Source organism: Sycon ciliatum, chromosome 3, assembly GCF_964019385.1.
Source record: "Sycon ciliatum chromosome 3, ocSycCili1.1, whole genome shotgun sequence".
NCBI lineage: Eukaryota > Metazoa > Porifera > Calcarea > Leucosolenida > Sycettidae > Sycon > Sycon ciliatum.
In genome coordinates, this window is record NC_088645.1 from 13,637,248 (window position 1) to 13,647,277 (window position 10,030).

A 10,030-nucleotide genomic window follows, 5' to 3' on the forward strand; every position below is an offset into this window, starting at 1 on the left:
GTAAGCGCCATACCAATCCCGCATGCACAGTCAGGACACAGCACGATACTTAACAAACTAGACCTGACTCGGCCACGGCAATCGAGACATCATGAAAACATCTCGCCGGATGGTGGTACCGTGACCGAGCCCCACGTATGCACAACACAGCAGCACGCAGCAAAGCAAAAGACAGCCGACAGCGGAGTAAACCAATGACCTGGGAATAGTGAGATCCCGATGACTCGGCCTGCATCTGGCACAGTCTCTTGAGGAACACATTGCACAGCCTCCCACAACCACCATGCACAGAGAACACGAGAGGTGTGAAAGCGGCTCTTTCTACAATGATGATGATGATGATGATGATGATGATGATGATGATGATTTTTTTTTTTTTTTTGATTTTTAAGCCACTTCTTTGGGCAAACAAAACACAATTTCCCAAGATGAAGGAGTGGAACCCTAACCAAATAATAGTTTAAATGAATCCAACGCAAAGATGATGATGATGATGATGATGATGATTGAGCTGCGCTGGTGGAGGTCGGTTGGTGATTCTGGAGCTCTGGAGGTGGCTGGATTTGCTTGCAGACTGGGGAAGCTGGAGAAGAAGCCTTGGATGCGACTGCTACTCTGCTGCTGTTTTCCTGTGTTGTGTTGGGTTTTGTTGCTTTTTTCTCCTATTTTCTGTTCACTTTTTGAGTTAGCAGAGTTAGCATCTCGCCATTGTCTTGAACAGTACCCGCCTGATCAATCTCGCCAGAGCATCGTTCATCAACATCATTGCCACCTACCAGCAGTGGGCCTGCAGGGGCTGCCAGCCTCGCACCTCCAGCCGTTGGAATACTTTATGCCGTGCTGCCAGTGTCAATCAAGTCGAAAGTGTGTGAGATGCAGCTGTGTTCGGCATGGGAGGAAGTGTATTGATTGCTACCCAGGAAGGTCGCTACCTAGCACGTGCAACAATTCGTTATCTGCCTCACAGCCTTCTGGTGCTAGCAATGTCACTCGAACTGTCAACGCGCACCCTGCCAGCCAGCCACTTGCGGTTGGGTTTGCACCTCGCGGTGTTGATTGCGCTGGAGATAGATCGCAAGCTAGCGACAGTGACAGTGATTCACTGCATATAAATTCGACACTTCCGAGGAACTTGGTATGCGCAGATCATGCACGCGCTGGTTCTTCCCCTGCAAGTGATGTAATAACTGATCCATCCTCTCAGATTCAAGGTGATGGCCTTGGCACCTCACGGGCTGGAGCGTCAACATCCAACATTCATCCCACAGGTTCTCAGGTGGAGCTCCTGGCTACCCTAGATGCTTCGGGTCCTGAGTCCTCTGGACAAGCGGCAGACAGCGGTGATGCCGGCACCTCGTCATTACCGGCCGGCGATTTCGGAGGCGCGGTTGGTCGGCCGGCTCATCGCATTGGTGGGCGGAGCGGGGTGGATCCTGCGCCCTCCCTGTTGCCAGGAGCTGCTGCTGTGGGGCAGGGCTCGGCCCAGCCTGCTGCTGCTGCTTCTCCGGCTGCCGCGGTCGCTCGGCAGACTTCTACATCACAGGTCTCTCCTGCGGGTGCCAGAGTTAATACTATGAGCAGTGATGATTCCCTATCTTCGAACACCTCCCTCAACAACGACATATCCCGAGCGTATGAGAAGGTGGTGACCTGGCGGAGAAACTTATTCAACGTTCCATTGGGCTCGGCTGGTGGTGATTTTGTTGACGTGCTCACTGGGCTCATCAAGGGTTTCACCAATGGCTCCTCATTACGACCAGTTGCATGGAAGGCCGTCGGTGTTGCCTGCCACCTGCTTCTCCAGCGTCCGCATGATTCTAAGATGATGTCAAACTATAGCGACCATTTACGGCGTCGACTCACTCTATGGAAATCTGGCCGAATAGATGATCTGACTACTGAAGGAGAGTCCCTTCAGGATCGTCTCAAGCCCCGGTACTCTACCTCGTCTGGTGGAGGAGAGAAGAGTGATATCACATTCAGCAACCTGGTATTTTCGGGAAAAATTAAGTCTGCCATTCGCTACCTGTCCAGTGATTCTTCCAATGATGTGCTGGGTGTGACAGATGTAGTGGACGAAGAAACTGGAACTACCGTGAAGGAGGCACTGTTGCAAAAACATCCACCTGCTGCCGAGCCCCCGGTTTCGATACTTCTCGCCGGCGACCCGGAGCCAATCAACAGTATAGTGTTCCAGAAAATCACACCGGAGCTCATCCGACGTCTGGGCCGACAGATGAAGGGGTCCTCGGGCCCATCTGGTGTGGACTCTGACGCGTGGTGCCGGATGCTAACCTGTTATCGCAAATCGTCGGATGGTCTCTGTACTGCTCTTGCCAGCTTTGCCCAATGCCTGTGCTCGGAGGACTTGGATCCGGAACACCTATCCGAATTTACCGCCGCTAGACTTATTCCATTGGACAAACACCCAGGTGTGCGGCCGATTGCGGTGGGTGAAGTGTTCCGCCGGCTTGTGTGTCGTGCCGTTATGCGGGTGCTTGAGTCCGATGTACTGCGTGCTACTGCTCCCATGCAATTGTGCATTGGGGTGCCGTCTGCCTGTGAGGCAGGGGTTCATGCAATGCAGGAGTTGTTCGCACGAGAGGACACGGAAGGCATCTTGTTTGTAGATGCTACGAATGCGTTCAATTCATTGAATAGAAACGCGGCCCTCCATAACGTGCCCTATGTATGCCCCGCTATGGCAAAGGTGTTCCAGAACACGTACAGTTCTTCAATTCGTCTCTTCGTCTCCGGCGGCGGGGAGATTGAGTCACTGGAGGGTACTTGCCAGGGCGATCCGCTGGCCATGGCTCTGTATGGTATCGCTACAGTCCCGATGATTCGGCGCCTCCAGGAATCCAATCCATCTGTGGCTCAGGTTTGGTACGCGGACGACGATTCTGCAGGTGGCCGCGTTTCTTCATTGTCCACATACTGGGGAGACATAAGCCAACTGGGCCCTGACTATGGATACTTTCCAAACCCACAGAAATCAGTGTTGCTGGTCAAGCCGGAGCATGAGGAAGAGGCCCAGCGCCTCTTCTCCGCCACTGGAGTTACCATCAAGACCAGCGGCAACCGTCACCTCGGCGGAGCGATTGGCAGTGAGGAGTTCTGCTCTGCCTTCATGGCCAAGAAGGTGGATAAATGGAAGCAGGTTCTGGATTCCCTGACGGGGATGGCTGTCACTCAGCCTCAGGCCGCATACACCGTTTTTACGAAGGGTCTGTCATCCACATGGACATACCACTTGCGTTGCTCACCTTGTTCGGCTGAGATACTGGCCGAGCTTGATGAGAGGATCAATGATTGCCTGATACCTGCCCTTCTGGGGGATGGCGTTCGTCCTGGTAGCCCTGAGAGAGAGCTGATGTCATTTCCAGTGCGTCTTGGTGGTTTGGCCCTCCCTCTGTTGCAGGATAGTGCACCAGCAGAGCTCGCAGCATCCTTGAGCATCACAAAGCCTCTTGTTCAGCTACTGTTGACTGGCACATATGCGAACCCTCCAAGCGTGCCTGGTGATATGGCAAGGAGCGATTTGTCGGATACTGCCCAGTCAGAGGGCTCCGGTGATACAACCCAGGAGGTTGCCGACCGAGTGAGGCTCTCCAATCATGATCCCGTCCGCGATGCTGTTGGGGACACCCGCCAGCTGGCACGCTCGACTCGGACAAGCAAAATGCGGAGCCTATGCAGCCGGCAACAAGACATTAAGGCGGACTTGAGCTCGGAGCAACAATTTCTTGTTGAAATCGCGTCCGAAAAGGGAGTATCGTCATGGTTGACTGTTGCCCCGCGGTGGCAAGATGGAACCATCCTGAAGAAATCCGACTTCCGTGATGCCCTGTGCATCCGCTATGGGCGGAGGTTGAGTGGGCTACCCGATTCATGTGTTTGTGGTGTGCCTCTCAGCCCCGCTCATGCACTTACCTGTGCCACTGGCGGCTATACCATTGCCCGTCACAATGAGGTGCGGGACTTGGTTGCTGGACTACTGAGGGAGGCTGGAGTGGTGGACGTAGAGACGGAGCCCCGGCTATTGCCCTGCAGCAGTGAGCATTTGCCTGGTGGTCGTTCCCTCAACCGATGCGCAGAAGCTCGTCTGGATGTGCGGGCTCGCGGCTTTTGGTCGTGGCAACAGGACGCTTACTTTGATGTGCGGATCACTCATCCCGCAGCGTCTGTGTTGTCTCGATCACAAGCCCTGAGTCAGCTGAAGTCTCACGAGCGAAACAAGAAAAATCAATACGCCAGCCGTGTGGTTAACGTGGAGCGCGGCTCCTTCACGCCACTTGTGTTCTCGACGTACGGCTTTAGTGGCCCAGAAACTACTCAATTCCTGAAATCATTGGCCTCCCTGTTTGTTGAGCGCCATACTGAACTGAAGTACCCACTAGTAATGGGCATACTACGCACCCGTTTGTCTTTCTGCTTGCTGCGATGGGCAGTCACCTGCTTCCGCGGTTGCCGCGGTTCGTACGGCAAGAGGCGACAGCCGAACTCATTTCTGGCCCAGTGCCGCCAGGCGGAGTAGGGTGCTGCCTTTGGCCTCAACTTAATATAATGCTATTTGGTTTTTCCCCTTTTATTACTCTGTGTTCATTGCTTGTTTTTGTATTGATTTACTTCCTTGACTGCTTTTGTGTTTCATCATTTTCCGGTTGGTTTTGTGTTGATTTCCCCTGTTCACTTTACATATTGTAATGATATACATTTGCTTTGCCCGTAAAAGAGGCTTTTCTCATGATGATGATGATGATGATGATGATGATGATGATGATGATGATTTTGATGACAATGTTGATGTTTTCATTTTTTCGTGTTGTGTTCTAATCATTCGCCATGCCACTGTCAATTGTATTCTGTTTGCCCGTAAAAGAGGCCCATTCCACAATGCTGATGTTCATGATGATAATGATGATAATAATACTTGAAAGATTGCTCTTGTCGGCAGCTAGAGCTTGCTCAATTGTCCGTTGTCAATCCAGGAGTTGAACTTGTCCGGGTAGCCTTTCCACTTGACCAGAGACTGTCCGGGGCGTTTGCGCAGGACTTTCTCCACGCGGAACTTGGTTTTCCTTGGTTTTCTGCAGTCGATGTTCGTAGAAACTGCCCTGAATAGGCTCGTTCATGAGATCTCGAATGTTGTAGGTGGGTGGTTGGGTGGGTAGAACTCTATTCACGACGAACACCTCTTCAGTCCAATTGGGTGTGTAGCCCTTTTTCGAAATGAGCTTTGCTCACAGCAATTCTCACTTCATCGTTCACAGCATAGCGTCGCCGCCCTGTGCGTGCATCTGGACTTTTGCTGGGGTGATCCTGTACAAACGGAGCATTACACTCCTCGGACGCCTCGGCAGGTTTCATACCAATACTGCGGTACGGTGCTTGCTGGTGTTGTAGTCATGTACAAGTTTGGACTTTGGGTAGCACTTTGAGGTAGACATTTGTTGATTTTGCTGTAAAGTGTTTGAGCGTTCTGTTGAATCGCTCTGCAACCACGCCCCTTGCCGTCGTTATGAGTGCTGTACATGCTAATACCGTTGTCAGCAAGCCACTGCTTGACTGTTGCGTTGTAGAACTCTTTACCCTCATCGACCCACAGCTTGCGAGGTGAGCGCTTGCTGCTGGTCACGATGCTGCGAAACGCATCTCTGACAAGTGCGCCCGTCTTGTTCTGGAGCGGTACAACCCACCATGCATAGGGACCGAAAAGATCGATGACGGTCAGGAAATGTCGAGTGCCATTGTCATTTTTTTTTTTGCAAACGCCTGCATGTCCACCAGATCTTCACTCCATCATGATAATTATGTCATCCAACTCGTGCACTATCACACGTCTGCGGGGCAGTTGCACTGCTGTCACTCCCAACACCGCCAGTCCCACCACCTGCGGTGCCGTTTGTGATTGAATCACTGTCAACGTCCAGGATCACGGGATCCTTGTGCAACCTATTGTCAGTGAAGTCACAGTTAGTGGCGTGCAAGTACTCGCACAGTACCTTCAATTATAGCCTAGTACCCAGCTCCGAGAACAGTCTCCCTACGAGAACTGCATACCGACCACACACGGCAGTGCATGATAAAATTAAAAATAATAATAATAAAAATATTGACTGGTTATAAAAATGTTATTGAATAAAGTCATGTATTATGATGATGATGATGATGGCCTGTGTGTGTGTGTGTATGTGTGTGTGTGTGTGTGTGTGTTTGTGTGTGTGTGTGGGTGTGTGTGTATTTGTGTGTGTGTGTACATCTCCAATAATATACATGTAGCTCAAAGTGAGACAGGCGAGGATAGACATAATAGTTATCAATGAGAGCATTTGTGGAATTCCAAAATTCGTGAATGTCGACTTTTGCTGACAACGCTTGTAGTGCACCACGTCAATAGCATGCAGTTCTTGATCAAAGAACTCAACTAGAGTGCAGTGCAGTTCATGACCGTATCCTCTCAGCGACACTTCTTCGCACAAGAGAATGAGCATTGCAACCAACACGATGATCATACTAATGTTGTTACTGGAAGGGGTGCTCTTCACCTTCTTGAACACGCAGGATAGGTTCTTCATGAGGTAGCGTTGAGCAATGTCAGACTTGTCAGTAGCAGTACTAGGGGCTGTCCCATCAGGGGTTGGATCAATTGGAAACAACAGCTTCACTACATCAAGTAGTTCGTTCCGCCCGCAGGAAGCCATGTCCTTGGCAGCAATCCAGATCAAGTTGGTTATGGGGTGACTTTCAACAACTGCTTGGTCATATCCAGGTCTCCATTGAAAGGTTCCACCATGTTCGTCAGCGAGGTTGCGATTCCTAACCGCGCAGCACACCGCATCAGCGCACAATCGCTCCCGAGCGGCATATAACTGAAATACCGCCGCTAAAAGGTACTTTCAACCATATCAGCTCACAGGTCTGGACAATTGGTAAAATGCATTGTTTTTCAGTTGTACCTCCACTACATAACATTACAATTGAAATTGAAGTTAACGTTCGAGAACCTTCGACGGTACGGGTAATTCATTTCTAAGTCTGCTGCAGTGGTGGCGGGGTTGCTATACCCTAATGGTTTCAAAACATCCCAGACAGTCAATCTTATTAACACCACACCCACCACTTTTAAAGCACTTATGTCGCCAATAGGCACTTCAAAACCACTAAGTCATTAACCCAATTAAATGTGACACCTAGGCCACTTAAAAACCACTTCACGTTTCAAGTGGTCACTTAATTACCGCTTATCCAATTATAAGATCAAGGGGGCTAATTAACAACCGACTCCGTCGACGGAGTCGACTCCGAGCACCCCTTCCAGTAACAACATTAGTATGATCATCGTGTTGGTTGCAATGCTCATTCTCTTGTGCGAAGAAGTGTCGCTGAGAGGATACGGTCATGAACTGCACTGCACTCTAGTTGAGTTCTTTGATCAAGAACTGCATGCTATTGACGTGGTGCACTACAAGCGTTGTCAGCAAAAGTCGACATTCACGAATTTTGGAATTCCACAAATGCTCTCATTGATAACTATTATGTCTATCCTCGCCTGTCTCACTTTGAGCTACATGTATATTATTGGAGATGTACACACACACACAAATACACACACACCCACACACACACACAAACACACACACACACACACACACATACACACACACACACAGGCCATCATCATCATCATCATAATACATGACTTTATTCAATAACATTTTTATAACCAGTCAATATTTTTATTATTATTATTTTTAATTTTATCATGCACTGCCGTGTGTGGTCGGTATGCAGTTCTCGTAGGGAGACTGTTCTCGGAGCTGGGTACTAGGCTATAATTGAAGGTACTGTGCGAGTACTTGCACGCCACTAACTGTGACTTCACTGACAATAGGTTGCACAAGGATCCCGTGATCCTGGACGTTGACAGTGATTCAATCACAAACGGCACCGCAGGTGGTGGGACTGGCGGTGTTGGGAGTGACAGCAGTGCAACTGCCCCGCAGACGTGTGATAGTGCACGAGTTGGATGACATAATTATCATGATGGAGTGAAGATCTGGTGGACATGCAGGCGTTTGCAAAAAAAAAAATGACAATGGCACTCGACATTTCCTGACCGTCATCGATCTTTTCGGTCCCTATGCATGGTGGGTTGTACCGCTCCAGAACAAGACGGGCGCACTTGTCAGAGATGCGTTTCGCAGCATCGTGACCAGCAGCAAGCGCTCACCTCGCAAGCTGTGGGTCGATGAGGGTAAAGAGTTCTACAACGCAACAGTCAAGCAGTGGCTTGCTGACAACGGTATTAGCATGTACAGCACTCATAACGACGGCAAGGGGCGTGGTTGCAGAGCGATTCAACAGAACGCTCAAACACTTTACAGCAAAATCAACAAATGTCTACCTCAAAGTGCTACCCAAAGTCCAAACTTGTACATGACTACAACACCAGCAAGCACCGTACCGCAGTATTGGTATGAAACCTGCCGAGGCGTCCGAGGAGTGTAATGCTCCGTTTGTACAGGATCACCCCAGCAAAAGTCCAGATGCACGCACAGGGCGGCGACGCTATGCTGTGAACGATGAAGTGAGAATTGCTGTGAGCAAAGCTCATTTCGAAAAAGGGCTACACACCCAATTGGACTGAAGAGGTGTTCGTCGTGAATAGAGTTCTACCCACCCAACCACCCACCTACAACATTCGAGATCTCATGAACGAGCCTATTCAGGGCAGTTTCTACGAACATCGACTGCAGAAAACCAAGGAAAACCAAGTTCCGCGTGGAGAAAGTCCTGCGCAAACGCCCCGGACAGTCTCTGGTCAAGTGGAAAGGCTACCCGGACAAGTTCAACTCCTGGATTGACAACGGACAATTGAGCAAGCTCTAGCTGCCGACAAGAGCAATCTTTCAAGTATTATTATCATCATTATCATCATGAACATCAGCATTGTGGAATGGGCCTCTTTTACGGGCAAACAGAATACAATTGACAGTGGCATGGCGAATGATTAGAACACAACACGAAAAAATGAAAACATCAACATTGTCATCAAAATCATCATCATCATCATCATTGGAAACGGCCTCTTGTACGGGCTTGAAACGGTGATAACCGAGATTATGTGCAAAAGTCGTGATAGATATTCAGGTAAAAATATGACATTTAACAGTTGAATGATTAGTACCAAGTAGATATTCAAATGCTGATTATTTTACCAGATAGATATTGAATGACAGATCATCATCATCATCATCATCATCATGAGAAAAGCCTCTTTTACGGGCAAAGCAAATGTATATCATTACAATATGTAAAGTGAACAGGGGAAATCAACACAAAACCAACCGGAAAATGATGAAACACAAAAGCAGTCAAGGAAGTAAATCAATACAAAAACAAGCAATGAACACAGAGTAATAAAAGGGGAAAAACCAAATAGCATTATATTAAGTTGAGGCCAAAGGCAGCACCCTACTCCGCCTGGCGGCACTGGGCCAGAAATGAGTTCGGCTGTCGCCTCTTGCCGTACGAACCGCGGCAACCGCGGAAGCAGGTGACTGCCCATCGCAGCAAGCAGAAAGACAAACGGGTGCGTAGTATGCCCATTACTAGTGGGTACTTCAGTTCAGTATGGCGCTCAACAAACAGGGAGGCCAATGATTTCAGGAATTGAGTAGTTTCTGGGCCACTAAAGCCGTACGTCGAGAACACAAGTGGCGTGAAGGAGCCGCGCTCCACGTTAACCACACGGCTGGCGTATTGATTTTTCTTGTTTCGCTCGTGAGACTTCAGCTGACTCAGGGCTTGTGATCGAGACAACACAGACGCTGCGGGATGAGTGATCCGCACATCAAAGTAAGCGTCCTGTTGCCACGACCAAAAGCCGCGAGCCCGCACATCCAGACGAGCTTCTGCGCATCGGTTGAGGGAACGACCACCAGGCACATGCTCACTGCTGCAGGGCAATAGCCGGGGCTCCGTCATCATCATCATCATCATCATCATCATCATCATCATCATCTTT